The 27,201-nt window shown below is 48.1% G+C and overlaps 51 non-coding genes and 1 pseudogene across 51 annotated transcripts; all 52 read left to right on the top strand.

Annotated features, from left to right (window-relative positions):
- Positions 1-118: 118 nt before the first annotated feature.
- On the top strand, positions 119-309 carry LOC136679900 (U2 spliceosomal RNA). The gene has a single exon (XR_010796633.1). It is a non-coding gene; the product is annotated as a U2 spliceosomal RNA (small nuclear RNA).
- A 306-nt stretch (positions 310-615) lies between these two features.
- On the top strand, positions 616-729 carry LOC136680033 (U5 spliceosomal RNA). Its single transcript, XR_010796759.1, has one exon. It is a non-coding gene; the product is annotated as a U5 spliceosomal RNA (small nuclear RNA).
- Positions 730-964: 235 nt separating this feature from the next.
- On the top strand, positions 965-1,155 carry LOC136680015 (U2 spliceosomal RNA). Its single transcript, XR_010796741.1, has one exon. It is a non-coding gene; the product is annotated as a U2 spliceosomal RNA (small nuclear RNA).
- Positions 1,156-1,461: 306 nt separating this feature from the next.
- LOC136680034 (U5 spliceosomal RNA) lies at positions 1,462-1,575 on the top strand. The gene has a single exon (XR_010796760.1). It is a non-coding gene; the product is annotated as a U5 spliceosomal RNA (small nuclear RNA).
- A 235-nt stretch (positions 1,576-1,810) lies between these two features.
- On the top strand, positions 1,811-2,001 carry LOC136680115 (U2 spliceosomal RNA). Its single transcript, XR_010796835.1, has one exon. It is a non-coding gene; the product is annotated as a U2 spliceosomal RNA (small nuclear RNA).
- Positions 2,002-2,309: 308 nt separating this feature from the next.
- On the top strand, positions 2,310-2,423 carry LOC136680035 (U5 spliceosomal RNA). Its single transcript, XR_010796761.1, has one exon. It is a non-coding gene; the product is annotated as a U5 spliceosomal RNA (small nuclear RNA).
- Positions 2,424-2,658: 235 nt separating this feature from the next.
- On the top strand, positions 2,659-2,849 carry LOC136680127 (U2 spliceosomal RNA). Its single transcript, XR_010796846.1, has one exon. It is a non-coding gene; the product is annotated as a U2 spliceosomal RNA (small nuclear RNA).
- A 306-nt stretch (positions 2,850-3,155) lies between these two features.
- On the top strand, positions 3,156-3,269 carry LOC136680036 (U5 spliceosomal RNA). Its single transcript, XR_010796762.1, has one exon. It is a non-coding gene; the product is annotated as a U5 spliceosomal RNA (small nuclear RNA).
- A 235-nt stretch (positions 3,270-3,504) lies between these two features.
- Positions 3,505-3,695, top strand: LOC136680138 (U2 spliceosomal RNA). Its single transcript, XR_010796857.1, has one exon. It is a non-coding gene; the product is annotated as a U2 spliceosomal RNA (small nuclear RNA).
- Positions 3,696-4,001: 306 nt separating this feature from the next.
- On the top strand, positions 4,002-4,115 carry LOC136680037 (U5 spliceosomal RNA). The gene has a single exon (XR_010796763.1). It is a non-coding gene; the product is annotated as a U5 spliceosomal RNA (small nuclear RNA).
- Positions 4,116-4,350: 235 nt separating this feature from the next.
- LOC136679968 (U2 spliceosomal RNA) lies at positions 4,351-4,541 on the top strand. Its single transcript, XR_010796701.1, has one exon. It is a non-coding gene; the product is annotated as a U2 spliceosomal RNA (small nuclear RNA).
- A 305-nt stretch (positions 4,542-4,846) lies between these two features.
- Positions 4,847-4,960, top strand: LOC136680039 (U5 spliceosomal RNA). The gene has a single exon (XR_010796764.1). It is a non-coding gene; the product is annotated as a U5 spliceosomal RNA (small nuclear RNA).
- A 235-nt stretch (positions 4,961-5,195) lies between these two features.
- LOC136679969 (U2 spliceosomal RNA) lies at positions 5,196-5,386 on the top strand. Its single transcript, XR_010796702.1, has one exon. It is a non-coding gene; the product is annotated as a U2 spliceosomal RNA (small nuclear RNA).
- Positions 5,387-5,692: 306 nt separating this feature from the next.
- LOC136680040 (U5 spliceosomal RNA) lies at positions 5,693-5,806 on the top strand. The gene has a single exon (XR_010796765.1). It is a non-coding gene; the product is annotated as a U5 spliceosomal RNA (small nuclear RNA).
- Positions 5,807-6,041: 235 nt separating this feature from the next.
- On the top strand, positions 6,042-6,232 carry LOC136679971 (U2 spliceosomal RNA). The gene has a single exon (XR_010796703.1). It is a non-coding gene; the product is annotated as a U2 spliceosomal RNA (small nuclear RNA).
- Positions 6,233-6,538: 306 nt separating this feature from the next.
- On the top strand, positions 6,539-6,652 carry LOC136680041 (U5 spliceosomal RNA). Its single transcript, XR_010796766.1, has one exon. It is a non-coding gene; the product is annotated as a U5 spliceosomal RNA (small nuclear RNA).
- A 235-nt stretch (positions 6,653-6,887) lies between these two features.
- Positions 6,888-7,078, top strand: LOC136679906 (U2 spliceosomal RNA). Its single transcript, XR_010796639.1, has one exon. It is a non-coding gene; the product is annotated as a U2 spliceosomal RNA (small nuclear RNA).
- A 306-nt stretch (positions 7,079-7,384) lies between these two features.
- On the top strand, positions 7,385-7,498 carry LOC136680042 (U5 spliceosomal RNA). The gene has a single exon (XR_010796767.1). It is a non-coding gene; the product is annotated as a U5 spliceosomal RNA (small nuclear RNA).
- A 235-nt stretch (positions 7,499-7,733) lies between these two features.
- On the top strand, positions 7,734-7,924 carry LOC136679917 (U2 spliceosomal RNA). Its single transcript, XR_010796650.1, has one exon. It is a non-coding gene; the product is annotated as a U2 spliceosomal RNA (small nuclear RNA).
- A 306-nt stretch (positions 7,925-8,230) lies between these two features.
- On the top strand, positions 8,231-8,344 carry LOC136680043 (U5 spliceosomal RNA). The gene has a single exon (XR_010796768.1). It is a non-coding gene; the product is annotated as a U5 spliceosomal RNA (small nuclear RNA).
- A 235-nt stretch (positions 8,345-8,579) lies between these two features.
- LOC136679928 (U2 spliceosomal RNA) lies at positions 8,580-8,770 on the top strand. Its single transcript, XR_010796661.1, has one exon. It is a non-coding gene; the product is annotated as a U2 spliceosomal RNA (small nuclear RNA).
- Positions 8,771-9,076: 306 nt separating this feature from the next.
- On the top strand, positions 9,077-9,190 carry LOC136680045 (U5 spliceosomal RNA). The gene has a single exon (XR_010796770.1). It is a non-coding gene; the product is annotated as a U5 spliceosomal RNA (small nuclear RNA).
- A 235-nt stretch (positions 9,191-9,425) lies between these two features.
- On the top strand, positions 9,426-9,616 carry LOC136679939 (U2 spliceosomal RNA). Its single transcript, XR_010796672.1, has one exon. It is a non-coding gene; the product is annotated as a U2 spliceosomal RNA (small nuclear RNA).
- A 306-nt stretch (positions 9,617-9,922) lies between these two features.
- Positions 9,923-10,036, top strand: LOC136680046 (U5 spliceosomal RNA). The gene has a single exon (XR_010796771.1). It is a non-coding gene; the product is annotated as a U5 spliceosomal RNA (small nuclear RNA).
- A 235-nt stretch (positions 10,037-10,271) lies between these two features.
- Positions 10,272-10,338, top strand: LOC136679976 (U2 spliceosomal RNA; annotated as a pseudogene).
- A 5,478-nt stretch (positions 10,339-15,816) lies between these two features.
- LOC136679973 (U2 spliceosomal RNA) lies at positions 15,817-16,005 on the top strand. The gene has a single exon (XR_010796704.1). It is a non-coding gene; the product is annotated as a U2 spliceosomal RNA (small nuclear RNA).
- A 303-nt stretch (positions 16,006-16,308) lies between these two features.
- On the top strand, positions 16,309-16,422 carry LOC136680047 (U5 spliceosomal RNA). Its single transcript, XR_010796772.1, has one exon. It is a non-coding gene; the product is annotated as a U5 spliceosomal RNA (small nuclear RNA).
- Positions 16,423-16,657: 235 nt separating this feature from the next.
- On the top strand, positions 16,658-16,848 carry LOC136679950 (U2 spliceosomal RNA). The gene has a single exon (XR_010796683.1). It is a non-coding gene; the product is annotated as a U2 spliceosomal RNA (small nuclear RNA).
- A 304-nt stretch (positions 16,849-17,152) lies between these two features.
- LOC136680048 (U5 spliceosomal RNA) lies at positions 17,153-17,266 on the top strand. Its single transcript, XR_010796773.1, has one exon. It is a non-coding gene; the product is annotated as a U5 spliceosomal RNA (small nuclear RNA).
- Positions 17,267-17,501: 235 nt separating this feature from the next.
- LOC136679962 (U2 spliceosomal RNA) lies at positions 17,502-17,692 on the top strand. Its single transcript, XR_010796694.1, has one exon. It is a non-coding gene; the product is annotated as a U2 spliceosomal RNA (small nuclear RNA).
- Positions 17,693-17,998: 306 nt separating this feature from the next.
- Positions 17,999-18,112, top strand: LOC136680049 (U5 spliceosomal RNA). Its single transcript, XR_010796774.1, has one exon. It is a non-coding gene; the product is annotated as a U5 spliceosomal RNA (small nuclear RNA).
- A 235-nt stretch (positions 18,113-18,347) lies between these two features.
- LOC136679974 (U2 spliceosomal RNA) lies at positions 18,348-18,538 on the top strand. Its single transcript, XR_010796705.1, has one exon. It is a non-coding gene; the product is annotated as a U2 spliceosomal RNA (small nuclear RNA).
- A 306-nt stretch (positions 18,539-18,844) lies between these two features.
- Positions 18,845-18,958, top strand: LOC136680050 (U5 spliceosomal RNA). The gene has a single exon (XR_010796775.1). It is a non-coding gene; the product is annotated as a U5 spliceosomal RNA (small nuclear RNA).
- Positions 18,959-19,193: 235 nt separating this feature from the next.
- On the top strand, positions 19,194-19,384 carry LOC136679985 (U2 spliceosomal RNA). Its single transcript, XR_010796713.1, has one exon. It is a non-coding gene; the product is annotated as a U2 spliceosomal RNA (small nuclear RNA).
- Positions 19,385-19,690: 306 nt separating this feature from the next.
- Positions 19,691-19,804, top strand: LOC136680051 (U5 spliceosomal RNA). The gene has a single exon (XR_010796776.1). It is a non-coding gene; the product is annotated as a U5 spliceosomal RNA (small nuclear RNA).
- A 235-nt stretch (positions 19,805-20,039) lies between these two features.
- Positions 20,040-20,230, top strand: LOC136679997 (U2 spliceosomal RNA). Its single transcript, XR_010796724.1, has one exon. It is a non-coding gene; the product is annotated as a U2 spliceosomal RNA (small nuclear RNA).
- A 300-nt stretch (positions 20,231-20,530) lies between these two features.
- LOC136680052 (U5 spliceosomal RNA) lies at positions 20,531-20,644 on the top strand. Its single transcript, XR_010796777.1, has one exon. It is a non-coding gene; the product is annotated as a U5 spliceosomal RNA (small nuclear RNA).
- Positions 20,645-20,879: 235 nt separating this feature from the next.
- On the top strand, positions 20,880-21,070 carry LOC136680008 (U2 spliceosomal RNA). The gene has a single exon (XR_010796735.1). It is a non-coding gene; the product is annotated as a U2 spliceosomal RNA (small nuclear RNA).
- A 306-nt stretch (positions 21,071-21,376) lies between these two features.
- Positions 21,377-21,490, top strand: LOC136680053 (U5 spliceosomal RNA). The gene has a single exon (XR_010796778.1). It is a non-coding gene; the product is annotated as a U5 spliceosomal RNA (small nuclear RNA).
- Positions 21,491-21,725: 235 nt separating this feature from the next.
- LOC136680021 (U2 spliceosomal RNA) lies at positions 21,726-21,916 on the top strand. The gene has a single exon (XR_010796747.1). It is a non-coding gene; the product is annotated as a U2 spliceosomal RNA (small nuclear RNA).
- Positions 21,917-22,222: 306 nt separating this feature from the next.
- Positions 22,223-22,336, top strand: LOC136680054 (U5 spliceosomal RNA). Its single transcript, XR_010796779.1, has one exon. It is a non-coding gene; the product is annotated as a U5 spliceosomal RNA (small nuclear RNA).
- A 235-nt stretch (positions 22,337-22,571) lies between these two features.
- Positions 22,572-22,762, top strand: LOC136680032 (U2 spliceosomal RNA). Its single transcript, XR_010796758.1, has one exon. It is a non-coding gene; the product is annotated as a U2 spliceosomal RNA (small nuclear RNA).
- Positions 22,763-23,062: 300 nt separating this feature from the next.
- Positions 23,063-23,176, top strand: LOC136680056 (U5 spliceosomal RNA). Its single transcript, XR_010796781.1, has one exon. It is a non-coding gene; the product is annotated as a U5 spliceosomal RNA (small nuclear RNA).
- A 235-nt stretch (positions 23,177-23,411) lies between these two features.
- Positions 23,412-23,602, top strand: LOC136680044 (U2 spliceosomal RNA). The gene has a single exon (XR_010796769.1). It is a non-coding gene; the product is annotated as a U2 spliceosomal RNA (small nuclear RNA).
- Positions 23,603-23,902: 300 nt separating this feature from the next.
- Positions 23,903-24,016, top strand: LOC136680057 (U5 spliceosomal RNA). The gene has a single exon (XR_010796782.1). It is a non-coding gene; the product is annotated as a U5 spliceosomal RNA (small nuclear RNA).
- A 235-nt stretch (positions 24,017-24,251) lies between these two features.
- Positions 24,252-24,442, top strand: LOC136680055 (U2 spliceosomal RNA). Its single transcript, XR_010796780.1, has one exon. It is a non-coding gene; the product is annotated as a U2 spliceosomal RNA (small nuclear RNA).
- A 300-nt stretch (positions 24,443-24,742) lies between these two features.
- On the top strand, positions 24,743-24,856 carry LOC136680058 (U5 spliceosomal RNA). Its single transcript, XR_010796783.1, has one exon. It is a non-coding gene; the product is annotated as a U5 spliceosomal RNA (small nuclear RNA).
- A 235-nt stretch (positions 24,857-25,091) lies between these two features.
- Positions 25,092-25,282, top strand: LOC136680068 (U2 spliceosomal RNA). The gene has a single exon (XR_010796791.1). It is a non-coding gene; the product is annotated as a U2 spliceosomal RNA (small nuclear RNA).
- A 300-nt stretch (positions 25,283-25,582) lies between these two features.
- Positions 25,583-25,696, top strand: LOC136680060 (U5 spliceosomal RNA). Its single transcript, XR_010796784.1, has one exon. It is a non-coding gene; the product is annotated as a U5 spliceosomal RNA (small nuclear RNA).
- Positions 25,697-25,931: 235 nt separating this feature from the next.
- On the top strand, positions 25,932-26,122 carry LOC136680079 (U2 spliceosomal RNA). Its single transcript, XR_010796802.1, has one exon. It is a non-coding gene; the product is annotated as a U2 spliceosomal RNA (small nuclear RNA).
- A 306-nt stretch (positions 26,123-26,428) lies between these two features.
- LOC136680061 (U5 spliceosomal RNA) lies at positions 26,429-26,542 on the top strand. The gene has a single exon (XR_010796785.1). It is a non-coding gene; the product is annotated as a U5 spliceosomal RNA (small nuclear RNA).
- Positions 26,543-26,777: 235 nt separating this feature from the next.
- Positions 26,778-26,968, top strand: LOC136680091 (U2 spliceosomal RNA). Its single transcript, XR_010796813.1, has one exon. It is a non-coding gene; the product is annotated as a U2 spliceosomal RNA (small nuclear RNA).
- The last annotated feature ends 233 nt before the right edge of the window (positions 26,969-27,201 follow it).

The raw sequence follows: 27,201 nt of genomic DNA on the forward strand, positions 1-27,201 counted from the left end.
CCGGTGTGGTGGTGGTGTCTGAGTGGGAGGGGTCAAGGTCTGACGACCAGGTTTAAATACCCTCCAGTAGTTGCTGGTTTGCGGCAGGGTGCTCCGGGCCGGCCGGGCCTTTCCGGTTATCGCTTCTCGGCCTTTTGGCTAAGATCAAGTGTAGTATCTGTTCTTATCAGTTTAATATCTGATACGTCCTCTATACGAGGACTACATATTAAATTGATTTTTTGAGCAGGGAGACGGAAGAGGGGCTTGCTCCGTCCGCTCCACGCATCGACCCGGTATTGCAGTACTTCTGGGAACGGTGCACCTCCTTAAACTGGTTAAAAGTCAGAAAGAAATAAGTTAGGACATGGGTACGGCTTTATGATGTTGCCTTCTCGAGGCTGTTCTCTTTTTAATCTGTTTCATGGTTTTCCCTCCATTTTTCTTCTTTTTTTTTTTTTTTTTTTTTTTTAAATACAAATCTATGATCTCATGTTTTTCTCGTCTGTGTTGACCTCTAATTGGCGTGTTAATTTATGCACAGATTATCCCACCCTGACCTTTGTTCAGTCTGCACCCTCCGCAAGAGTCTTAGACCTCCAGCAGAGGAGCGGAAGGCCTGCCGTTAGCCGTCATATCTCGGGTTTCTCTTCAGTCACGTACAAATCTTTCGCCTTTTACTAAAGATTTCCGTGGAGGGGAACGTTGACGAGTTTTGTGTATTTTTGAAGGCTCTGTTGCTGCAGAGCTACACATTTTCTTCCTGTATAATGACAGAGCGACAGCCGTCTTTGGAGCACGCCTTGCCACAAGTTCCTGTAGCAGCAGCTCTTAGCTTCTGTTTGCAGTTCTTGGTGGGAGGAGCCTCCGGTGTGGTGGTGGTGTCTGAGTGGGAGGGGTCAAGGTCTGACGACCAGGTTTAAATACCCTCCAGTAGTTGCTGGTTTGCGGCAGGGTGCTCCGGGCCGGCCGGGCCTTTCCGGTTATCGCTTCTCGGCCTTTTGGCTAAGATCAAGTGTAGTATCTGTTCTTATCAGTTTAATATCTGATACGTCCTCTATACGAGGACTACATATTAAATTGATTTTTTGAGCAGGGAGACGGAAGAGGGGCTTGCTCCGTCCGCTCCACGCATCGACCCGGTATTGCAGTACTTCTGGGAACGGTGCACCTCCTTAAACTGGTTAAAAGTCAGAAAGAAATAAGTTAGGACATGGGTACGGCTTTATGATGTTGCCTTCTCGAGGCTGTTGTCTTTTTAATCTGTTTCATGGTTTTCCCTCCATTTTTCTTCCTTTTTTTTTTTTTTTTTTTTTTTAAATACAAATCTATGATCTCATGTTTTTCTCGTCTGTGTTGACCTCTAATTGGCGTGTTAATTTATGCACAGATTATCCCACCCTGACCTTTGTTCAGTCTGCACCCTCCGCAAGAGTCTTAGACCTCCAGCAGAGGAGCGGAAGGCCTGCCGTTAGCCGTCATATCTCGGGTTTCTCTTCAGTCACGTACAAATCTTTCGCCTTTTACTAAAGATTTCCGTGGAGGGGAACGTTGACGAGTTTTGTGTATTTTTGAAGGCTCTGTTGCTGCAGAGCTACACATTTTCTTCCTGTATAATGACAGAGCGACAGCCGTCTTTGGAGCACGCCTTGCCACAAGTTCCTGTAGCAGCAGCTCTTAGCTTCTGTTTGCAGTTCTTGGTGGGAGGAGCCTCCGGTGTGGTGGTGGTGTCTGAGTGGGAGGGGTCAAGGTCTGACGACCAGGTTTAAATACCCTCCAGTAGTTGCTGGTTTGCGGCAGGGTGCTCCGGGCCGGCTGGGCCTTTCCGGTTATCGCTTCTCGGCCTTTTGGCTAAGATCAAGTGTAGTATCTGTTCTTATCAGTTTAATATCTGATACGTCCTCTATACGAGGACTACATATTAAATTGATTTTTTGAGCAGGGAGACGGAAGAGGGGCTTGCTCCGTCCGCTCCACGCATCGACCCGGTATTGCAGTACTTCTGGGAACGGTGCACCTCCTTAAACTGGTTAAAAGTCAGAAAGAAATAAGTTAGGACATGGGTACGGCTTTATGATGTTGCCTTCTCGAGGCTGTTCTCTTTTTAATCTGTTTCATGGTTTTCCCTCCATTTTTCTTCTTTTTTTTTTTTTTTTTTTTTTTTTTAAATACAAATCTATGATCTCATGTTTTTCTCGTCTGTGTTGACCTCTAATTGGCGTGTTAATTTATGCACAGATTATCCCACCCTGACCTTTGTTCAGTCTGCACCCTCCGCAAGAGTCTTAGACCTCCAGCAGAGGAGCGGAAGGCCTGCCGTTAGCCGTCATATCTCGGGTTTCTCTTCAGTCACGTACAAATCTTTCGCCTTTTACTAAAGATTTCCGTGGAGGGGAACGTTGACGAGTTTTGTGTATTTTTGAAGGCTCTGTTGCTGCAGAGCTACACATTTTCTTCCTGTATAATGACAGAGCGACAGCCGTCTTTGGAGCACGCCTTGCCACAAGTTCCTGTAGCAGCAGCTCTTAGCTTCTGTTTGCAGTTCTTGGTGGGAGGAGCCTCCGGTGTGGTGGTGGTGTCTGAGTGGGAGGGGTCAAGGTCTGACGACCAGGTTTAAATACCCTCCAGTAGTTGCTGGTTTGCGGCAGGGTGCTCCGGGCCGGCCGGGCCTTTCCGGTTATCGCTTCTCGGCCTTTTGGCTAAGATCAAGTGTAGTATCTGTTCTTATCAGTTTAATATCTGATACGTCCTCTATACGAGGACTACATATTAAATTGATTTTTTGAGCAGGGAGACGGAAGAGGGGCTTGCTCCGTCCGCTCCACGCATCGACCCGGTATTGCAGTACTTCTGGGAACGGTGCACCTCCTTAAACTGGTTAAAAGTCAGAAAGAAATAAGTTAGGACATGGGTACGGCTTTATGATGTTGCCTTCTCGAGGCTGTTGTCTTTTTAATCTGTTTCATGGTTTTCCCTCCATTTTTCTTCCTTTTTTTTTTTTTTTTTTTTTTTAAATACAAATCTATGATCTCATGTTTTTCTCGTCTGTGTTGACCTCTAATTGGCGTGTTAATTTATGCACAGATTATCCCACCCTGACCTTTGTTCAGTCTGCACCCTCCGCAAGAGTCTTAGACCTCCAGCAGAGGAGCGGAAGGCCTGCCGTTAGCCGTCATATCTCGGGTTTCTCTTCAGTCACGTACAAATCTTTCGCCTTTTACTAAAGATTTCCGTGGAGGGGAACGTTGACGAGTTTTGTGTATTTTTGAAGGCTCTGTTGCTGCAGAGCTACACATTTTCTTCCTGTATAATGACAGAGCGACAGCCGTCTTTGGAGCACGCCTTGCCACAAGTTCCTGTAGCAGCAGCTCTTAGCTTCTGTTTGCAGTTCTTGGTGGGAGGAGCCTCCGGTGTGGTGGTGGTGTCTGAGTGGGAGGGGTCAAGGTCTGACGACCAGGTTTAAATACCCTCCAGTAGTTGCTGGTTTGCGGCAGGGTGCTCCGGGCCGGCTGGGCCTTTCCGGTTATCGCTTCTCGGCCTTTTGGCTAAGATCAAGTGTAGTATCTGTTCTTATCAGTTTAATATCTGATACGTCCTCTATACGAGGACTACATATTAAATTGATTTTTTGAGCAGGGAGACGGAAGAGGGGCTTGCTCCGTCCGCTCCACGCATCGACCCGGTATTGCAGTACTTCTGGGAACGGTGCACCTCCTTAAACTGGTTAAAAGTCAGAAAGAAATAAGTTAGGACATGGGTACGGCTTTATGATGTTGCCTTCTCGAGGCTGTTGTCTTTTTAATCTGTTTCATGGTTTTCCCTCCATTTTTCTTCTTTTTTTTTTTTTTTTTTTTTTTTAAATACAAATCTATGATCTCATGTTTTTCTCGTCTGTGTTGACCTCTAATTGGCGTGTTAATTTATGCACAGATTATCCCACCCTGACCTTTGTTCAGTCTGCACCCTCCGCAAGAGTCTTAGACCTCCAGCAGAGGAGCGGAAGGCCTGCCGTTAGCCGTCATATCTCGGGTTTCTCTTCAGTCACGTACAAATCTTTCGCCTTTTACTAAAGATTTCCGTGGAGGGGAACGTTGACGAGTTTTGTGTATTTTTGAAGGCTCTGTTGCTGCAGAGCTACACATTTTCTTCCTGTATAATGACAGAGCGACAGCCGTCTTTGGAGCACGCCTTGCCACAAGTTCCTGTAGCAGCAGCTCTTAGCTTCTGTTTGCAGTTCTTGGTGGGAGGAGCCTCCGGTGTGGTGGTGGTGTCTGAGTGGGAGGGGTCAAGGTCTGACGACCAGGTTTAAATACCCTCCAGTAGTTGCTGGTTTGCGGCAGGGTGCTCCGGGCCGGCCGGGCCTTTCCGGTTATCGCTTCTCGGCCTTTTGGCTAAGATCAAGCGTAGTATCTGTTCTTATCAGTTTAATATCTGATACGTCCTCTATACGAGGACTACATATTAAATTGATTTTTTGAGCAGGGAGACGGAAGAGGGGCTTGCTCCGTCCGCTCCACGCATCGACCCGGTATTGCAGTACTTCTGGGAACGGTGCACCTCCTTAAACTGGTTAAAAGTCAGAAAGAAATAAGTTAGGACATGGGTACGGCTTTATGATGTTGCCTTCTCGAGGCTGTTCTCTTTTTAATCTGTTTCATGGTTTTCCCTCCATTTTTCTTCTTTTTTTTTTTTTTTTTTTTTTTAAATACAAATCTATGATCTCATGTTTTTCTCGTCTGTGTTGACCTCTAATTGGCGTGTTAATTTATGCACAGATTATCCCACCCTGACCTTTGTTCAGTCTGCACCCTCCGCAAGAGTCTTAGACCTCCAGCAGAGGAGCGGAAGGCCTGCCGTTAGCCGTCATATCTCGGGTTTCTCTTCAGTCACGTACAAATCTTTCGCCTTTTACTAAAGATTTCCGTGGAGGGGAACGTTGACGAGTTTTGTGTATTTTTGAAGGCTCTGTTGCTGCAGAGCTACACATTTTCTTCCTGTATAATGACAGAGCGACAGCCGTCTTTGGAGCACGCCTTGCCACAAGTTCCTGTAGCAGCAGCTCTTAGCTTCTGTTTGCAGTTCTTGGTGGGAGGAGCCTCCGGTGTGGTGGTGGTGTCTGAGTGGGAGGGGTCAAGGTCTGACGACCAGGTTTAAATACCCTCCAGTAGTTGCTGGTTTGCGGCAGGGTGCTCCGGGCCGGCCGGGCCTTTCCGGTTATCGCTTCTCGGCCTTTTGGCTAAGATCAAGCGTAGTATCTGTTCTTATCAGTTTAATATCTGATACGTCCTCTATACGAGGACTACATATTAAATTGATTTTTTGAGCAGGGAGACGGAAGAGGGGCTTGCTCCGTCCGCTCCACGCATCGACCCGGTATTGCAGTACTTCTGGGAACGGTGCACCTCCTTAAACTGGTTAAAAGTCAGAAAGAAATAAGTTAGGACATGGGTACGGCTTTATGATGTTGCCTTCTCGAGGCTGTTGTCTTTTTAATCTGTTTCATGGTTTTCCCTCCATTTTTCTTCTTTTTTTTTTTTTTTTTTTTTTTTAAATACAAATCTATGATCTCATGTTTTTCTCGTCTGTGTTGACCTCTAATTGGCGTGTTAATTTATGCACAGATTATCCCACCCTGACCTTTGTTCAGTCTGCACCCTCCGCAAGAGTCTTAGACCTCCAGCAGAGGAGCGGAAGGCCTGCCGTTAGCCGTCATATCTCGGGTTTCTCTTCAGTCACGTACAAATCTTTCGCCTTTTACTAAAGATTTCCGTGGAGGGGAACGTTGACGAGTTTTGTGTATTTTTGAAGGCTCTGTTGCTGCAGAGCTACACATTTTCTTCCTGTATAATGACAGAGCGACAGCCGTCTTTGGAGCACGCCTTGCCACAAGTTCCTGTAGCAGCAGCTCTTAGCTTCTGTTTGCAGTTCTTGGTGGGAGGAGCCTCCGGTGTGGTGGTGGTGTCTGAGTGGGAGGGGTCAAGGTCTGACGACCAGGTTTAAATACCCTCCAGTAGTTGCTGGTTTGCGGCAGGGTGCTCCGGGCCGGCCGGGCCTTTCCGGTTATCGCTTCTCGGCCTTTTGGCTAAGATCAAGCGTAGTATCTGTTCTTATCAGTTTAATATCTGATACGTCCTCTATACGAGGACTACATATTAAATTGATTTTTTGAGCAGGGAGACGGAAGAGGGGCTTGCTCCGTCCGCTCCACGCATCGACCCGGTATTGCAGTACTTCTGGGAACGGTGCACCTCCTTAAACTGGTTAAAAGTCAGAAAGAAATAAGTTAGGACATGGGTACGGCTTTATGATGTTGCCTTCTCGAGGCTGTTGTCTTTTTAATCTGTTTCATGGTTTTCCCTCCATTTTTCTTCTTTTTTTTTTTTTTTTTTTTTTTTAAATACAAATCTATGATCTCATGTTTTTCTCGTCTGTGTTGACCTCTAATTGGCGTGTTAATTTATGCACAGATTATCCCACCCTGACCTTTGTTCAGTCTGCACCCTCCGCAAGAGTCTTAGACCTCCAGCAGAGGAGCGGAAGGCCTGCCGTTAGCCGTCATATCTCGGGTTTCTCTTCAGTCACGTACAAATCTTTCGCCTTTTACTAAAGATTTCCGTGGAGGGGAACGTTGACGAGTTTTGTGTATTTTTGAAGGCTCTGTTGCTGCAGAGCTACACATTTTCTTCCTGTATAATGACAGAGCGACAGCCGTCTTTGGAGCACGCCTTGCCACAAGTTCCTGTAGCAGCAGCTCTTAGCTTCTGTTTGCAGTTCTTGGTGGGAGGAGCCTCCGGTGTGGTGGTGGTGTCTGAGTGGGAGGGGTCAAGGTCTGACGACCAGGTTTAAATACCCTCCAGTAGTTGCTGGTTTGCGGCAGGGTGCTCCGGGCCGGCCGGGCCTTTCCGGTTATCGCTTCTCGGCCTTTTGGCTAAGATCAAGTGTAGTATCTGTTCTTATCAGTTTAATATCTGATACGTCCTCTATACGAGGACTACATATTAAATTGATTTTTTGAGCAGGGAGACGGAAGAGGGGCTTGCTCCGTCCGCTCCACGCATCGACCCGGTATTGCAGTACTTCTGGGAACGGTGCACCTCCTTAAACTGGTTAAAAGTCAGAAAGAAATAAGTTAGGACATGGGTACGGCTTTATGATGTTGCCTTCTCGAGGCTGTTGTCTTTTTAATCTGTTTCATGGTTTTCCCTCCATTTTTCTTCTTTTTTTTTTTTTTTTTTTTTTTTAAATACAAATCTATGATCTCATGTTTTTCTCGTCTGTGTTGACCTCTAATTGGCGTGTTAATTTATGCACAGATTATCCCACCCTGACCTTTGTTCAGTCTGCACCCTCCGCAAGAGTCTTAGACCTCCAGCAGAGGAGCGGAAGGCCTGCCGTTAGCCGTCATATCTCGGGTTTCTCTTCAGTCACGTACAAATCTTTCGCCTTTTACTAAAGATTTCCGTGGAGGGGAACGTTGACGAGTTTTGTGTATTTTTGAAGGCTCTGTTGCTGCAGAGCTACACATTTTCTTCCTGTATAATGACAGAGCGACAGCCGTCTTTGGAGCACGCCTTGCCACAAGTTCCTGTAGCAGCAGCTCTTAGCTTCTGTTTGCAGTTCTTGGTGGGAGGAGCCTCCGGTGTGGTGGTGGTGTCTGAGTGGGAGGGGTCAAGGTCTGACGACCAGGTTTAAATACCCTCCAGTAGTTGCTGGTTTGCGGCAGGGTGCTCCGGGCCGGCCGGGCCTTTCCGGTTATCGCTTCTCGGCCTTTTGGCTAAGATCAAGTGTAGTATCTGTTCTTATCAGTTTAATATCTGATACGTCCTCTATACGAGGACTACATATTAAATTGATTTTTTGAGCAGGGAGACGGAAGAGGGGCTTGCTCCGTCCGCTCCACGCATCGACCCGGTATTGCAGTACTTCTGGGAACGGTGCACCTCCTTAAACTGGTTAAAAGTCAGAAAGAAATAAGTTAGGACATGGGTACGGCTTTATGATGTTGCCTTCTCGAGGCTGTTCTCTTTTTAATCTGTTTCATGGTTTTCCCTCCATTTTTCTTCTTTTTTTTTTTTTTTTTTTTTTTTAAATACAAATCTATGATCTCATGTTTTTCTCGTCTGTGTTGACCTCTAATTGGCGTGTTAATTTATGCACAGATTATCCCACCCTGACCTTTGTTCAGTCTGCACCCTCCGCAAGAGTCTTAGACCTCCAGCAGAGGAGCGGAAGGCCTGCCGTTAGCCGTCATATCTCGGGTTTCTCTTCAGTCACGTACAAATCTTTCGCCTTTTACTAAAGATTTCCGTGGAGGGGAACGTTGACGAGTTTTGTGTATTTTTGAAGGCTCTGTTGCTGCAGAGCTACACATTTTCTTCCTGTATAATGACAGAGCGACAGCCGTCTTTGGAGCACGCCTTGCCACAAGTTCCTGTAGCAGCAGCTCTTAGCTTCTGTTTGCAGTTCTTGGTGGGAGGAGCCTCCGGTGTGGTGGTGGTGTCTGAGTGGGAGGGGTCAAGGTCTGACGACCAGGTTTAAATACCCTCCAGTAGTTGCTGGTTTGCGGCAGGGTGCTCCGGGCCGGCCGGGCCTTTCCGGTTATCGCTTCTCGGCCTTTTGGCTAAGATCAAGTGTAGTATCTGTTCTTATCAGTTTAATATCTGATACGTCCTCTATACGAGGACTACATATTAAATTGATTTTTTGAGCAGGGAGACGGAAGAGGGGCTTGCTCCGTCCGCTCCACGCATCGACCCGGTATTGCAGTACTTCTGGGAACGGTGCACCTCCTTAAACTGGTTAAAAGTCAGAAAGAAATAAGTTAGGACATGGGTAAGGCTTTATGATGTTGCCTTCTCGAGGCTGTTCTCTTTTTAATCTGTTTCATGGTTTTCCCTCCATTTTTCTTCTTTTTTTTTTTTTTTTTTTTTTTTAAATACAAATCTATGATCTCATGTTTTTCTCGTCTGTGTTGACCTCTAATTGGCGTGTTAATTTATGCACAGATTATCCCACCCTGACCTTTGTTCAGTCTGCACCCTCCGCAAGAGTCTTAGACCTCCAGCAGAGGAGCGGAAGGCCTGCCGTTAGCCGTCATATCTCGGGTTTCTCTTCAGTCACGTACAAATCTTTCGCCTTTTACTAAAGATTTCCGTGGAGGGGAACGTTGACGAGTTTTGTGTATTTTTGAAGGCTCTGTTGCTGCAGAGCTACACATTTTCTTCCTGTATAATGACAGAGCGACAGCCGTCTTTGGAGCACGCCTTGCCACAAGTTCCTGTAGCAGCAGCTCTTAGCTTCTGTTTGCAGTTCTTGGTGGGAGGAGCCTCCGGTGTGGTGGTGGTGTCTGAGTGGGAGGGGTCAAGGTCTGACGACCAGGTTTAAATACCCTCCAGTAGTTGCTGGTTTGCGGCAGGGTGCTCCGGGCCGGCCGGGCCTTTCCGGTTATCGCTTCTCGGCCTTTTGGCTAAGATCAAGTGTAGTATCTGTTCTTATCAGTTTAATATCTGATACGTCCTCTATACGAGGACTACATATTAAATTGATTTTTTGAGCAGGGAGACGGAAGAGGGGCTTGCTCCGTCCGCTCCACGCATCGACCCGGTATTGCAGTACTTCTGGGAACGGTGCACCTCCTTAAACTGGTTAAAAGTCAGAAAGAAATAAGTTAGGACATGGGTAAGGCTTTATGATGTTGCCTTCTCGAGGCTGTTCTCTTTTTAATCTGTTTCATGGTTTTCCCTCCATTTTTCTTCTTTTTTTTTTTTTTTTTTTTTTTTAAATACAAATCTATGATCTCATGTTTTTCTCGTCTGTGTTGACCTCTAATTGGCGTGTTAATTTATGCACAGATTATCCCACCCTGACCTTTGTTCAGTCTGCACCCTCCGCAAGAGTCTTAGACCTCCAGCAGAGGAGCGGAAGGCCTGCCGTTAGCCGTCATATCTCGGGTTTCTCTTCAGTCACGTACAAATCTTTCGCCTTTTACTAAAGATTTCCGTGGAGGGGAACGTTGACGAGTTTTGTGTATTTTTGAAGGCTCTGTTGCTGCAGAGCTACACATTTTCTTCCTGTATAATGACAGAGCGACAGCCGTCTTTGGAGCACGCCTTGCCACAAGTTCCTGTAGCAGCAGCTCTTAGCTTCTGTTTGCAGTTCTTGGTGGGAGGAGCCTCCGGTGTGGTGGTGGTGTCTGAGTGGGAGGGGTCAAGGTCTGACGACCAGGTTTAAATACCCTCCAGTAGTTGCTGGTTTGCGGCAGGGTGCTCCGGGCCGGCCGGGCCTTTCCGGTTATCGCTTCTCGGCCTTTTGGCTAAGATCAAGTGTAGTATCTGTTCTGGGCAAATACTATGACTGATAGCGATAGTCGGCCGGCCCGAGTGGTGCGGCTTAGGCATACTGTTCGTGTGGAACTGCTGCAGGATGCTGGGGACGATGTGAAAAAGAGATTTGGATGGGACTGGTTAGTACTACGAATTCTTCGAGATGTCTGCGATCTCTCACCGTCAAGGATCTTCTGCATACAGGATTTTTCCAAGGCTGGGTTTTTGGACGTGACTTTCGCATCGTTTACAGACTGTTCAACATGTTTTGAGAAGTGCTGTCAGCAACAAGATCAGGAAGTGCTCAGAGGACTACGCCTGATCCCACTTTTCGCTATGGACGAGGTTCCGGTAACTGTCCATATGTACAACCCTTTCGTAAAGGATGAGGATATCCGGACATTTCTAGGACGTTTCTGTTCATCGGTCTCTCCTGGAGAACGACTGAAAGGAAGGTTCGGGATTTGGAATGGGAAGCGGCGGTTCTTTGTCCGGCTGCGGGCAGATCCAGCGTTTTCGGGAGGCCTCGTACATCCGCCAGGAAGTTTTTCCATCGGCCCACATCGAGGCTTCTTGCACTACCCGGGACAGCCTGAATACTGCAGACGATGTGGGGCCCGGGGTCACTCCAAAGACGCCTGCACTGGAGGCAGGTGTAGATTCTGTGGCGCAGAGGAGCATACGACAGCCGAGTGCGGAGCTCCAAAAGCATGCAGCCTGTGTGGAAACCATGACCATTTGTATAGGGACTGCCCTGCACGGACCAGGCTTTTTAGTGATCTCTTCAAAGTCCCAGCAGTCTTTAAGATACTGGATGGAGGACCTAGCATGGGAGAAGCAGAAGTGGAAAAGTCAACTGGTTCAGCAGAAGTTGTTGTGCCGGGGACGTCTGGGGTGAACCCACAAAGGCCCGTGGAGGGGAAGACCGGAGAAGTGGGGTCTGAGGCTGTTCCGGGGACTTCCAGGGCAAATTTGTCGGGGAATGTGCAGAAGAGGTCTGAGGTGATGGGGACTAAGTCCGCAACAGAGGAGGTGGCAGGTCGTGAGGCGCCAAAGGCAGCCCTGGCAGAGACAGCCATCCCGCAAGCCCTTGCGGGAACCCCCGTGAAACAACTGGGGGAGCGTGCGGACATGGGTGAATGTGAAGAGATGGTGGGGGTGGAGGTCAATGCTAAGGAGCCAGTGGAAAATGCACAAGCTCCTTTGCCCACCGAGGCTCGGAGTGAGCAGCGGCCAGGAGAAGATGGGCAGGGGAACTCTTGGTCCCCTCTGGAATGGGCTGGAGCCTCCGGGGACATGGATCAACTCCCGAGCATACAGGTCCTAGACTGGGCTGATCTGGTAATCTCGGAAAGCCCAGTTGCCACAGAAGGGGACAGTGAAATGGAGACAGAGGAGGGAGGGGTTTTGTTCAGGAGCCATTCGTCAAGGAATAAGGACTTTAAGGACGAGGATAGATCAGCCAAGAGGAGCCGTCTGGAGGTGGTTCGAGAGTTTGACCTCGTCCCAGTCGAGATGGGGGAAGCTGCCAGCACAAGTACAGAGGTAGATAAGCAACAGAGGACTGAAGGGCCGGAGTTCCCTGAACATAACCGGTCACCATTTTCACAAAGAGAAGGAGAGGGTGAGGGAAGCAGGGGAAGTCCAGGGACTGGGGAGGCAGGTGGGCTAGAAGAGGTGGGTTGGAAAGAAGTGGTCTCAAGGCGGGTGGGGAAGGGGGTAGGGAGGGGGAGAGCCAAAGGTGTGGAGGGGGATCATGGAAAACGGTTGGGGAGAGGAGGTGGGGATAAGGAATAGGGGGTTTTGTGAGGTTCAGTGTTATTTTGGGGGGATGGGGCCTTTTTTTTGGGGGGGGTTTGTTTTTGAACCGTGTTGCTCTATACCAGTCTATTCTTCCTGTTATTTTTTTTTCAAATGGATAAGCTCGCAGTTGCCACACTAAATGTAAGGGGCATTAGGCAGGCACTCAAGAGGACGGCGGTATTCTTGAGTCTGCGTGATGTCCTGTTTGACCTGTGCTTCCTGCAGGAATGCCATGTAAAATCAAAGGCAGATGAGGTCTCCTTCGCCAGGGACTGGACGTTGGGGCCATCGGTCTGGGGTGTCGGGGAGGGAAACGGAGATGGTGTGGGAATCCTGTTTAAAACATGCGACTTCCTAGTGACCGACGTCCAGTCGCCTGTGCCAGGTAGAGTGCTCTGCGTGGACGGTGAGTGGAGAGGGATCGGGTTCAGGGCCATTGCAATTTACGCACCCCCTGGGAAGGGTAGGCGGCGAGGTTTTTTTCAAATCTTGGAGCCCCTTCTCCACACGAACAGGTTCCTATTAGTAGGTGGGGATTTTAATGTTGAGCCAGATGTGGAGAGGGGGTGTCACCTAGCTCAAGTGTTGCGGGGGGCAGGGCTGGTAGATGCTTTCAGGGTGGTCGAGCCGAGAGCATCTGGTCACACCTGGGCCAATTCCCGGGGGGACTCTTCAAGGCTCGACCTCCTGTTGGTGGCTGAAGGGTCCCAGGTGTTGAGTTATGCCGCTGAACCGTTCTGGGGGTCAGACCATTGCTTAGTGTCAGCAGAAATCCTTGTTGAGGGAGGACAGAGAGGGAGAGGTCTGTGGAGAATGAATAGAGGTTTTCTCCAGGACCCCTCCTTCCTTCAAATATTTGGAGTTTTATATGGGGAATGGAGACGTTTGAAGGTGCTCTACACTTCGATGGCAGAGTGGTGGGAGGACCTTAAGAAAAGGGTCGCCACTCTGTGTCGTTGGTGGGGGCAAGAAAAGGTAAGGAGAAGGAAGGAGCACATCAGGCGATGGTCCGAAGAGCTACAGGCAGCTTGGCAGGGGGGAAACAGGGAGAGATTGAGGGAAGCAAGTGAGGAGCTGCGAGCTTTTTATGAGAAGGAAGCAAAGGCTTTTTGTTTCCAGGCAGGGAGGCAGAAGTTGGAGATGGATGAGAGGCCAACGCGTTTCTTTTTTGAATCGATTAAAACCCGCCAGCGACGATCACACATAGAGGGGTTGAGGGATGGGGGGCGGGTGGATGCATCCGTGGAGGGGATGTTGGGGATAGCGGAGGCGCATTTCACCTCTCTTTTTGGGACTGGACCCCCTGGGGAGGGGGGGGTAAACGACTATGGGTTCTTGGAGGCAGTCAGCGGGCGTTTGGTGGAGGAGGAGGCAGTTCAGCTTGAGGGGGAAATCAGAGTAGAGGAGGTCCAAAGGGCCATGCTCTCCCTGAGGTGTGGCACGGCCCCTGGGGGGGATGGCTTGCCAGTAGAATGGTACAGGACTCTTTGGCCCTTACTTGGGAAAGACTTGGTGGACGTGTACAGGGAAGCAGTAGAACGAGGCATATTGCCTCCCTCAGCACGGGTTGGCCATGTCACCCTTCTTTACAAGCGGGGGGACAGGGCCGACCTTGCAAACTGGAGGCCGATAACGTTGCTCAACGTGGATTACAAGATCTTGGCCAAGGTTTTGTGTCAGCGGCTGAGTGGGGTCATGGAGACAGTCATTCACCCCGACCAGACCTGCGGGGTGCCCGGTCGCAGGATAAGTATGAACCTGGCCTTGATAAGGGATGCCCTGGCCTGGGCAGAGCAGCGACAAGTGCCCTTGGCTTTGCTCAGCCTGGACCAGGAGAAAGCTTTCGACCGGGTTCAACACGAGTTCATGTTTGCCGTTCTAGATCGGATGGGTTTTACTAGGCCCTTTGTAGATCTGGTCCGGCTGATGTACAACGGTGTGACCAGTAGAGTGGGGGTGAATGGTTTTTATACACGTCCGGTCAAGCAGCAAGGAGGAGTGAGGCAGGGTTGTCCCATGTCCCCGCTGCTCTACGTCCTGTACCTAGAACCACTGATGGAGCGACTCCGGAGGGAGCCGTCCTTTCAGGGTTTGCATGTTCCAGGGGGAAGTGGGAGGAGGGCAAAGGTTTCTGTTTATGCGGATGATGCAACACTCTTCCTTTCCTCTGAAAAGGATTTTAATGCGGTTGGTCAGGTACTGAAGGAGTTCTCGAACGTCTCCGGGGCCCGAATCAACAGGGCTAAATCGGCTGTGATGTTCGTTGGGGCATGGGCACGCAGGCAGGAAGTTCCCGGGGGCTTCTCCTTATGTGCAGATGGGCTTAGGATTCTGGGGGTAGTCTTCTGGAGGGAAGACTGCGCTCAGAAGAATTGGGAAGCAGTCCTCAGGAAAATACGGATGAGGGCGGAGTTTTGGAGTCGTAGGGACCTCTCGCTTTCTGGTCGGGTGCTGGCGGCAAACACAGACCTTTTTGCGGCCGTGATACATTTGGCGTATGTTTACCCGATCCCTTTTGTGATAGGCAGGCGGCTGGAAAGGGCCATGTTTGGTTTTGTGTGGGGTGGGAGGTACGAACTCGTCGCCCGCTTTACAATGTATAAGGAGAAGAAAAAGGGGGGTAGAGGGGTGATTTGTGCGCCTCTTAAGATCATGGCACTTCATACGGCATTCGTGGCGAGGATGGTGCAAGGGGGGGTGGACCATGCCTCCAGTCTCTTTGCAAGGTTCTGGTTTGCTTTCACATTACGTAATGTCATCCCATGGAGAGGTACAGCGCCCTGGTCCAACGATAGGCCCTGGCACTATCAAAAGGCTGCCGAGTTTGTGAGGGACAATAGGTGGTGCCTGGAGGAGGACACCATTATGGACCACAGGCAGCTGTACAGGAAGTGGAGGGACCAGCTTGTAGCTCAGAGTACCACACACATGGCAATCGCCTGTTCCCCGTCAGTTGACTGGGCTGAACTTCAGCCCAGCTGGCTAGACGGGGCCAGCAAAGACCTGCACTGGCTAGGGGCGCTAGGCCGCCTTCCAGTAAGGGAGCGCTTGTACAGGCACGGATCTGGGCACACCCCTCTGTGCCCCCTTGGTTGTGGTGGGGAGGAGACGATTGAGCACGCCCTCTGGTCCTGCCCAATAGTGGCCCATTTCTGGAGGCTTGTCGCAGCTTGGTGGGGATCTGGGGGTGGCAGGACGGTTTTGAAAAGGGAAATGGTGTTGTACGGTAGTGGTCTGAAGAATCTCGAACGACGTGAGGCAAGGGACTTCTGGACAGTGATCTCGGTGGCGAAGTGTGTCTCATGGGGCACGAGATGCGAGAGTCTCAGAGTCAGGGAAACAAAGGCAGACCCAAACCTCATGTTACATGTTTTCAAAGGGCGTCACCGTAAGATTATTAACAGCAGGGAGGATGGTGGGGAGGGAATCATCAGGGTGGGAGTGGGAGGGGTGGGAGAGACTGGAGGTTTTGCAGGCCTCACGGTGTTGGGGCACTCATGGTGGCCCAAAAATTGATGGGAGTCCTGGGAGGTGATTATGAATTTTGGGTTGGTTTTTTTTTTTTTTTTTTTTTTTTTTTTTTTTTTTTTTTTTTGACCAAGTGAAGGATTCTGGAAATTGGGCATCTAGGGGACTGTGTTGGGTGGTTTAAAGTGTGGTGGCGGTGAATGTGTTTTTTCTTGTCTGATTGTAATGATTGAAATATGTAAATAAAGCTTTGGTTGGAAAAAAAAAAAAAAAAAAAAAATCTGTTCTTATCAGTTTAATATCTGATACGTCCTCTATACGAGGACTACATATTAAATTGATTTTTTGAGCAGGGAGACGGAAGAGGGGCTTGCTCCGTCCGCTCCACGCATCGACCCGGTATTGCAGTACTTCTGGGAACGGTGCACCTCCTTAAACTGGTTAAAAGTCAGAAAGAAATAAGTTAGGACATGGGTACGGCTTTATGATGTTGCCTTCTCGAGGCTGTTGTCTTTTTAATCTGTTTCATGGTTTTCCCTCCATTTTTCTTTTTTTTTTTTTTTTTTTTTTTTAAATACAAATCTATGATCTCATGTTTTTCTCGTCTGTGTTGACCTCTAATTGGCGTGTTAATTTATGCACAGATTATCCCACCCTGACCTTTGTTCAGTCTGCACCCTCCGCAAGAGTCTTAGACCTCCAGCAGAGGAGCGGAAGGCCTGCCGTTAGCCGTCATATCTCGGGTTTCTCTTCAGTCACGTACAAATCTTTCGCCTTTTACTAAAGATTTCCGTGGAGGGGAACGTTGACGAGTTTTGTGTATTTTTGAAGGCTCTGTTGCTGCAGAGCTACACATTTTCTTCCTGTATAATGACAGAGCGACAGCCGTCTTTGGAGCACGCCTTGCCACAAGTTCCTGTAGCAGCAGCTCTTAGCTTCTGTTTGCAGTTCTTGGTGGGAGGAGCCTCCGGTGTGGTGGTGGTGTCTGAGTGGGAGGGGTCAAGGTCTGACGACCAGGTTTAAATACCCTCCAGTAGTTGCTGGTTTGCGGCAGGGTGCTCCGGGCCGGCCGGGCCTTTCCGGTTATCGCTTCTCGGCCTTTTGGCTAAGATCAAGTGTAGTATCTGTTCTTATCAGTTTAATATCTGATACGTCCTCTATACGAGGACTACATATTAAATTGATTTTTTGAGCAGGGAGACGGAAGAGGGGCTTGCTCCGTCCGCTCCACGCATCGACCCGGTATTGCAGTACTTCTGGGAACGGTGCACCTCCTTAAACTGGTTAAAAGTCAGAAAGAAATAAGTTAGGACATGGGTACGGCTTTATGATGTTGCCTTCTCGAGGCTGTTGTCTTTTTAATCTGTTTCATGGTTTTCCCTCCATTTTTCTTCTTTTTTTTTTTTTTTTTTTTTTAAATACAAATCTATGATCTCATGTTTTTCTCGTCTGTGTTGACCTCTAATTGGCGTGTTAATTTATGCACAGATTATCCCACCCTGACCTTTGTTCAGTCTGCACCCTCCGCAAGAGTCTTAGACCTCCAGCAGAGGAGCGGAAGGCCTGCCGTTAGCCGTCATATCTCGGGTTTCTCTTCAGTCACGTACAAATCTTTCGCCTTTTACTAAAGATTTCCGTGGAGGGGAACGTTGACGAGTTTTGTGTATTTTTGAAGGCTCTGTTGCTGCAGAGCTACACATTTTCTTCCTGTATAATGACAGAGCGACAGCCGTCTTTGGAGCACGCCTTGCCACAAGTTCCTGTAGCAGCAGCTCTTAGCTTCTGTTTGCAGTTCTTGGTGGGAGGAGCCTCCGGTGTGGTGGTGGTGTCTGAGTGGGAGGGGTCAAGGTCTGACGACCAGGTTTAAATACCCTCCAGTAGTTGCTGGTTTGCGGCAGGGTGCTCCGGGCCGGCCGGGCCTTTCCGGTTATCGCTTCTCGGCCTTTTGGCTAAGATCAAGTGTAGTATCTGTTCTTATCAGTTTAATATCTGATACGTCCTCTATACGAGGACTACATATTAAATTGATTTTTTGAGCAGGGAGACGGAAGAGGGGCTTGCTCCGTCCGCTCCACGCATCGACCCGGTATTGCAGTACTTCTGGGAACGGTGCACCTCCTTAAACTGGTTAAAAGTCAGAAAGAAATAAGTTAGGACATGGGTACGGCTTTATGATGTTGCCTTCTCGAGGCTGTTGTCTTTTTAATCTGTTTCATGGTTTTCCCTCCATTTTTCTTCTTTTTTTTTTTTTTTTTTTTTTTTAAATACAAATCTATGATCTCATGTTTTTCTCGTCTGTGTTGACCTCTAATTGGCGTGTTAATTTATGCACAGATTATCCCACCCTGACCTTTGTTCAGTCTGCACCCTCCGCAAGAGTCTTAGACCTCCAGCAGAGGAGCGGAAGGCCTGCCGTTAGCCGTCATATCTCGGGTTTCTCTTCAGTCACGTACAAATCTTTCGCCTTTTACTAAAGATTTCCGTGGAGGGGAACGTTGACGAGTTTTGTGTATTTTTGAAGGCTCTGTTGCTGCAGAGCTACACATTTTCTTCCTGTATAATGACAGAGCGACAGCCGTCTTTGGAGCACGCCTTGCCACAAGTTCCTGTAGCAGCAGCTCTTAGCTTCTGTTTGCAGTTCTTGGTGGGAGGAGCCTCCGGTGTGGTGGTGGTGTCTGAGTGGGAGGGGTCAAGGTCTGACGACCAGGTTTAAATACCCTCCAGTAGTTGCTGGTTTGCGGCAGGGTGCTCCGGGCCGGCCGGGCCTTTCCGGTTATCGCTTCTCGGCCTTTTGGCTAAGATCAAGTGTAGTATCTGTTCTTATCAGTTTAATATCTGATACGTCCTCTATACGAGGACTACATATTAAATTGATTTTTTGAGCAGGGAGACGGAAGAGGGGCTTGCTCCGTCCGCTCCACGCATCGACCCGGTATTGCAGTACTTCTGGGAACGGTGCACCTCCTTAAACTGGTTAAAAGTCAGAAAGAAATAAGTTAGGACATGGGTACGGCTTTATGATGTTGCCTTCTCGAGGCTGTTCTCTTTTTAATCTGTTTCATGGTTTTCCCTCCATTTTTCTTCTTTTTTTTTTTTTTTTTTTTTTTTAAATACAAATCTATGATCTCATGTTTTTCTCGTCTGTGTTGACCTCTAATTGGCGTGTTAATTTATGCACAGATTATCCCACCCTGACCTTTGTTCAGTCTGCACCCTCCGCAAGAGTCTTAGACCTCCAGCAGAGGAGCGGAAGGCCTGCCGTTAGCCGTCATATCTCGGGTTTCTCTTCAGTCACGTACAAATCTTTCGCCTTTTACTAAAGATTTCCGTGGAGGGGAACGTTGACGAGTTTTGTGTATTTTTGAAGGCTCTGTTGCTGCAGAGCTACACATTTTCTTCCTGTATAATGACAGAGCGACAGCCGTCTTTGGAGCACGCCTTGCCACAAGTTCCTGTAGCAGCAGCTCTTAGCTTCTGTTTGCAGTTCTTGGTGGGAGGAGCCTCCGGTGTGGTGGTGGTGTCTGAGTGGGAGGGGTCAAGGTCTGACGACCAGGTTTAAATACCCTCCAGTAGTTGCTGGTTTGCGGCAGGGTGCTCCGGGCCGGCCGGGCCTTTCCGGTTATCGCTTCTCGGCCTTTTGGCTAAGATCAAGTGTAGTATCTGTTCTTATCAGTTTAATATCTGATACGTCCTCTATACGAGGACTACATATTAAATTGATTTTTTGAGCAGGGAGACGGAAGAGGGGCTTGCTCCGTCCGCTCCACGCATCGACCCGGTATTGCAGTACTTCTGGGAACGGTGCACCTCCTTAAACTGGTTAAAAGTCAGAAAGAAATAAGTTAGGACATGGGTACGGCTTTATGATGTTGCCTTCTCGAGGCTGTTCTCTTTTTAATCTGTTTCATGGTTTTCCCTCCATTTTTCTTCTTTTTTTTTTTTTTTTTTTTTTTTAAATACAAATCTATGATCTCATGTTTTTCTCGTCTGTGTTGACCTCTAATTGGCGTGTTAATTTATGCACAGATTATCCCACCCTGACCTTTGTTCAGTCTGCACCCTCCGCAAGAGTCTTAGACCTCCAGCAGAGGAGCGGAAGGCCTGCCGTTAGCCGTCATATCTCGGGTTTCTCTTCAGTCACGTACAAATCTTTCGCCTTTTACTAAAGATTTCCGTGGAGGGGAACGTTGACGAGTTTTGTGTATTTTTGAAGGCTCTGTTGCTGCAGAGCTACACATTTTCTTCCTGTATAATGACAGAGCGACAGCCGTCTTTGGAGCACGCCTTGCCACAAGTTCCTGTAGCAGCAGCTCTTAGCTTCTGTTTGCAGTTCTTGGTGGGAGGAGCCTCCGGTGTGGTGGTGGTGTCTGAGTGGGAGGGGTCAAGGTCTGACGACCAGGTTTAAATACCCTCCAGTAGTTGCTGGTTTGCGGCAGGCTGCTCCGGGCCGGCCGGGCCTTTCCGGTTATCGCTTCTCGGCCTTTTGGCTAAGATCAAGTGTAGTATCTGTTCTTATCAGTTTAATATCTGATACGTCCTCTATACGAGGACTACATATTAAATTGATTTTTTGAGCAGGGAGACGGAAGAGGGGCTTGCTCCGTCCGCTCCACGCATCGACCCGGTATTGCAGTACTTCTGGGAACGGTGCACCTCCTTAAACTGGTTAAAAGTCAGAAAGAAATAAGTTAGGACATGGGTACGGCTTTATGATGTTGCCTTCTCGGGGCTGTTCTCTTTTTAATCTGTTTCATGGTTTTCCCTCCATTTTTCTTCTTTTTTTTTTTTTTTTTTAAATACAAATCTATGATCTCATGTTTTTCTCGTCTGTGTTGACCTCTAATTGGCGTGTTAATTTATGCACAGATTATCCCACCCTGACCTTTGTTCAGTCTGCACCCTCCGCAAGAGTCTTAGACCTCCAGCAGAGGAGCGGAAGGCCTGCCGTTAGCCGTCATATCTCGGGTTTCTCTTCAGTCACGTACAAATCTTTCGCCTTTTACTAAAGATTTCCGTGGAGGGGAACGTTGACGAGTTTTGTGTATTTTTGAAGGCTCTGTTGCTGCAGAGCTACACATTTTCTTCCTGTATAATGACAGAGCGACAGCCGTCTTTGGAGCACGCCTTGCCACGAGTTCCTGTAGCAGCAGCTCTTAGCTTCTGTTTGCAGTTCTTGGTGGGAGGAGCCTCCGGTGTGGTGGTGGTGTCTGAGTGGGAGGGGTCAAGGTCTGACGACCAGGTTTAAATACCCTCCAGTAGTTGCTGGTTTGCGGCAGGGTGCTCCGGGCCGGCCGGGCCTTTCCGGTTATCGCTTCTCGGCCTTTTGGCTAAGATCAAGTGTAGTATCTGTTCTTATCAGTTTAATATCTGATACGTCCTCTATACGAGGACTACATATTAAATTGATTTTTTGAGCAGGGAGACGGAAGAGGGGCTTGCTCCGTCCGCTCCACGCATCGACCCGGTATTGCAGTACTTCTGGGAACGGTGCACCTCCTTAAACTGGTTAAAAGTCAGAAAGAAATAAGTTAGGACATGGGTACGGCTTTATGATGTTGCCTTCTCGAGGCTGTTCTCTTTTTAATCTGTTTCATGGTTTTCCCTCCATTTTTCTTCTTTTTTTTTTTTTTTTTTTTTTTTAAATACAAATCTATGATCTCATGTTTTTCTCGTCTGTGTTGACCTCTAATTGGCGTGTTAATTTATGCACAGATTATCCCACCCTGACCTTTGTTCAGTCTGCACCCTCCGCAAGAGTCTTAGACCTCCAGCAGAGGAGCGGAAGGCCTGCCGTTAGCCGTCATATCTCGGGTTTCTCTTCAGTCACGTACAAATCTTTCGCCTTTTACTAAAGATTTCCGTGGAGGGGAACGTTGACGAGTTTTGTGTATTTTTGAAGGCTCTGTTGCTGCAGAGCTACACATTTTCTTCCTGTATAATGACAGAGCGACAGCCGTCTTTGGAGCACGCCTTGCCACAAGTTCCTGTAGCAGCAGCTCTTAGCTTCTGTTTGCAGTTCTTGGTGGGAGGAGCCTCCGGTGTGGTGGTGGTGTCTGAGTGGGAGGGGTCAAGGTCTGACGACCAGGTTTAAATACCCTCCAGTAGTTGCTGGTTTGCGGCAGGGTGCTCCGGGCCGGCCGGGCCTTTCCGGTTATCGCTTCTCGGCCTTTTGGCTAAGATCAAGTGTAGTATCTGTTCTTATCAGTTTAATATCTGATACGTCCTCTATACGAGGACTACATATTAAATTGATTTTTTGAGCAGGGAGACGGAAGAGGGGCTTGCTCCGTCCGCTCCACGCATCGACCCGGTATTGCAGTACTTCTGGGAACGGTGCACCTCCTTAAACTGGTTAAAAGTCAGAAAGAAATAAGTTAGGACATGGGTACGGCTTTATGATGTTGCCTTCTCGAGGCTGTTCTCTTTTTAATCTGTTTCATGGTTTTCCCTCCATTTTTCTTCTTTTTTTTTTTTTTTTTTTTTTTTAAATACAAATCTATGATCTCATGTTTTTCTCGTCTGTGTTGACCTCTAATTGGCGTGTTAATTTATGCACAGATTATCCCACCCTGACCTTTGTTCAGTCTGCACCCTCCGCAAGAGTCTTAGACCTCCAGCAGAGGAGCGGAAGGCCTGCCGTTAGCCGTCATATCTCGGGTTTCTCTTCAGTCACGTACAAATCTTTCGCCTTTTACTAAAGATTTCCGTGGAGGGGAACGTTGACGAGTTTTGTGTATTTTTGAAGGCTCTGTTGCTGCAGAGCTACACATTTTCTTCCTGTATAATGACAGAGCGACAGCCGTCTTTGGAGCACGCCTTGCCACAAGTTCCTGTAGCAGCAGCTCTTAGCTTCTGTTTGCAGTTCTTGGTGGGAGGAGCCTCCGGTGTGGTGGTGGTGTCTGAGTGGGAGGGGTCAAGGTCTGACGACCAGGTTTAAATACCCTCCAGTAGTTGCTGGTTTGCGGCAGGCTGCTCCGGGCCGGCCGGGCCTTTCCGGTTATCGCTTCTCGGCCTTTTGGCTAAGATCAAGTGTAGTATCTGTTCTTATCAGTTTAATATCTGATACGTCCTCTATACGAGGACTACATATTAAATTGATTTTTTGAGCAGGGAGACGGAAGAGGGGCTTGCTCCGTCCGCTCCACGCATCGACCCGGTATTGCAGTACTTCTGGGAACGGTGCACCTCCTTAAACTGGTTAAAAGTCAGAAAGAAATAAGTTAGGACATGGGTACGGCTTTATGATGTTGCCTTCTCGGGGCTGTTCTCTTTTTAATCTGTTTCATGGTTTTCCCTCCATTTTTCTTCTTTTTTTTTTTTTTTTTTAAATACAAATCTATGATCTCATGTTTTTCTCGTCTGTGTTGACCTCTAATTGGCGTGTTAATTTATGCACAGATTATCCCACCCTGACCTTTGTTCAGTCTGCACCCTCCGCAAGAGTCTTAGACCTCCAGCAGAGGAGCGGAAGGCCTGCCGTTAGCCGTCATATCTCGGGTTTCTCTTCAGTCACGTACAAATCTTTCGCCTTTTACTAAAGATTTCCGTGGAGGGGAACGTTGACGAGTTTTGTGTATTTTTGAAGGCTCTGTTGCTGCAGAGCTACACATTTTCTTCCTGTATAATGACAGAGCGACAGCCGTCTTTGGAGCACGCCTTGCCACGAGTTCCTGTAGCAGCAGCTCTTAGCTTCTGTTTGCAGTTCTTGGTGGGAGGAGCCTCCGGTGTGGTGGTGGTGTCTGAGTGGGAGGGGTCAAGGTCTGACGACCAGGTTTAAATACCCTCCAGTAGTTGCTGGTTTGCGGCAGGGTGCTCCGGGCCGGCCGGGCCTTTCCGGTTATCGCTTCTCGGCCTTTTGGCTAAGATCAAGTGTAGTATCTGTTCTTATCAGTTTAATATCTGATACGTCCTCTATACGAGGACTACATATTAAATTGATTTTTTGAGCAGGGAGACGGAAGAGGGGCTTGCTCCGTCCGCTCCACGCATCGACCCGGTATTGCAGTACTTCTGGGAACGGTGCACCTCCTTAAACTGGTTAAAAGTCAGAAAGAAATAAGTTAGGACATGGGTACGGCTTTATGATGTTGCCTTCTCGGGGCTGTTCTCTTTTTAATCTGTTTCATGGTTTTCCCTCCATTTTTCTTCTTTTTTTTTTTTTTTTTTAAATACAAATCTATGATCTCATGTTTTTCTCGTCTGTGTTGACCTCTAATTGGCGTGTTAATTTATGCACAGATTATCCCACCCTGACCTTTGTTCAGTCTGCACCCTCCGCAAGAGTCTTAGACCTCCAGCAGAGGAGCGGAAGGCCTGCCGTTAGCCGTCATATCTCGGGTTTCTCTTCAGTCACGTACAAATCTTTCGCCTTTTACTAAAGATTTCCGTGGAGGGGAACGTTGACGAGTTTTGTGTATTTTTGAAGGCTCTGTTGCTGCAGAGCTACACATTTTCTTCCTGTATAATGACAGAGCGACAGCCGTCTTTGGAGCACGCCTTGCCACGAGTTCCTGTAGCAGCAGCTCTTAGCTTCTGTTTGCAGTTCTTGGTGGGAGGAGCCTCCGGTGTGGTGGTGGTGTCTGAGTGGGAGGGGTCAAGGTCTGACGACCAGGTTTAAATACCCTCCAGTAGTTGCTGGTTTGCGGCAGGGTGCTCCGGGCCGGCCGGGCCTTTCCGGTTATCGCTTCTCGGCCTTTTGGCTAAGATCAAGTGTAGTATCTGTTCTTATCAGTTTAATATCTGATACGTCCTCTATACGAGGACTACATATTAAATTGATTTTTTGAGCAGGGAGACGGAAGAGGGGCTTGCTCCGTCCGCTCCACGCATCGACCCGGTATTGCAGTACTTCTGGGAACGGTGCACCTCCTTAAACTGGTTAAAAGTCAGAAAGAAATAAGTTAGGACATGGGTACGGCTTTATGATGTTGCCTTCTCGGGGCTGTTCTCTTTTTAATCTGTTTCATGGTTTTCCCTCCATTTTTCTTCTTTTTTTTTTTTTTTTTTAAATACAAATCTATGATCTCATGTTTTTCTCGTCTGTGTTGACCTCTAATTGGCGTGTTAATTTATGCACAGATTATCCCACCCTGACCTTTGTTCAGTCTGCACCCTCCGCAAGAGTCTTAGACCTCCAGCAGAGGAGCGGAAGGCCTGCCGTTAGCCGTCATATCTCGGGTTTCTCTTCAGTCACGTACAAATCTTTCGCCTTTTACTAAAGATTTCCGTGGAGGGGAACGTTGACGAGTTTTGTGTATTTTTGAAGGCTCTGTTGCTGCAGAGCTACACATTTTCTTCCTGTATAATGACAGAGCGACAGCCGTCTTTGGAGCACGCCTTGCCACAAGTTCCTGTAGCAGCAGCTCTTAGCTTCTGTTTGCAGTTCTTGGTGGGAGGAGCCTCCGGTGTGGTGGTGGTGTCTGAGTGGGAGGGGTCAAGGTCTGACGACCAGGTTTAAATACCCTCCAGTAGTTGCTGGTTTGCGGCAGGCTGCTCCGGGCCGGCCGGGCCTTTCCGGTTATCGCTTCTCGGCCTTTTGGCTAAGATCAAGTGTAGTATCTGTTCTTATCAGTTTAATATCTGATACGTCCTCTATACGAGGACTACATATTAAATTGATTTTTTGAGCAGGGAGACGGAAGAGGGGCTTGCTCCGTCCGCTCCACGCATCGACCCGGTATTGCAGTACTTCTGGGAACGGTGCACCTCCTTAAACTGGTTAAAAGTCAGAAAGAAATAAGTTAGGACATGGGTACGGCTTTATGATGTTGCCTTCTCGGGGCTGTTCTCTTTTTAATCTGTTTCATGGTTTTCCCTCCATTTTTCTTCTTTTTTTTTTTTTTTTTTAAATACAAATCTATGATCTCATGTTTTTCTCGTCTGTGTTGACCTCTAATTGGCGTGTTAATTTATGCACAGATTATCCCACCCTGACCTTTGTTCAGTCTGCACCCTCCGCAAGAGTCTTAGACCTCCAGCAGAGGAGCGGAAGGCCTGCCGTTAGCCGTCATATCTCGGGTTTCTCTTCAGTCACGTACAAATCTTTCGCCTTTTACTAAAGATTTCCGTGGAGGGGAACGTTGACGAGTTTTGTGTATTTTTGAAGGCTCTGTTGCTGCAGAGCTACACATTTTCTTCCTGTATAATGACAGAGCGACAGCCGTCTTTGGAGCACGCCTTGCCACAAGTTCCTGTAGCAGCAGCTCTTAGCTTCTGTTTGCAGTTCTTGGTGGGAGGAGCCTCCGGTGTGGTGGTGGTGTCTGAGTGGGAGGGGTCAAGGTCTGACGACCAGGTTTAAATACCCTCCAGTAGTTGCTGGTTTGCGGCAGGGTGCTCCGGGCCGGCCGGGCCTTTCCGGTTATCGCTTCTCGGCCTTTTGGCTAAGATCAAGTGTAGTATCTGTTCTTATCAGTTTAATATCTGATACGTCCTCTATACGAGGACTACATATTAAATTGATTTTTTGAGCAGGGAGACGGAAGAGGGGCTTGCTCCGTCCGCTCCACGCATCGACCCGGTATTGCAGTACTTCTGGGAACGGTGCACCTCCTTAAACTGGTTAAAAGTCAGAAAGAAATAAGTTAGGACATGGGTACGGCTTTATGATGTTGCCTTCTCGAGGCTGTTGTCTTTTTAATCTGTTTCATGGTTTTCCCTCCATTTTTCTTCTTTTTTTTTTTTTTTTTTTTTTTTAAATACAAATCTATGATCTCATGTTTTTCTCGTCTGTGTTGACCTCTAATTGGCGTGTTAATTTATGCACAGATTATCCCACCCTGACCTTTGTTCAGTCTGCACCCTCCGCAAGAGTCTTAGACCTCCAGCAGAGGAGCGGAAGGCCTGCCGTTAGCCGTCATATCTCGGGTTTCTCTTCAGTCACGTACAAATCTTTCGCCTTTTACTAAAGATTTCCGTGGAGGGGAACGTTGACGAGTTTTGTGTATTTTTGAAGGCTCTGTTGCTGCAGAGCTACACATTTTCTTCCTGTATAATGACAGAGCGACAGCCGTCTTTGGAGCACGCCTTGCCACAAGTTCCTGTAGCAGCAGCTCTTAGCTTCTGTTTGCAATTCTTGGTGGGAGGAGCCTCCGGTGTGGTGGTGGTGTCTGAGTGGGAGGGGTCAAGGTCTGACGACCAGGTTTAAATACCCTCCAGTAGTTGCTGGTTTGCGGCAGGGTGCTCCGGGCCGGCCGGGCCTTTCCGGTTATCGCTTCTCGGCCTTTTGGCTAAGATCAAGTGTAGTATCTGTTCTTATCAGTTTAATATCTGATACGTCCTCTATACGAGGACTACATATTAAATTGATTTTTTGAGCAGGGAGACGGAAGAGGGGCTTGCTCCGTCCGCTCCACGCATCGACCCGGTATTGCAGTACTTCTGGGAACGGTGCACCTCCTTAAACTGGTTAAAAGTCAGAAAGAAATAAGTTAGGACATGGGTACGGCTTTATGATGTTGCCTTCTCGAGGCTGTTGTCTTTTTAATCTGTTTCATGGTTTTCCCTCCATTTTTCTTCTTTTTTTTTTTTTTTTTTTTTTTAAATACAAATCTATGATCTCATGTTTTTCTCGTCTGTGTTGACCTCTAATTGGCGTGTTAATTTATGCACAGATTATCCCACCCTGACCTTT

The sequence above is a fragment of the Hoplias malabaricus genome, unplaced genomic scaffold (genome assembly GCF_029633855.1).
Source record: "Hoplias malabaricus isolate fHopMal1 unplaced genomic scaffold, fHopMal1.hap1 scaffold_132, whole genome shotgun sequence".
In the NCBI taxonomy this organism is placed as follows: domain Eukaryota; kingdom Metazoa; phylum Chordata; class Actinopteri; order Characiformes; family Erythrinidae; genus Hoplias; species Hoplias malabaricus.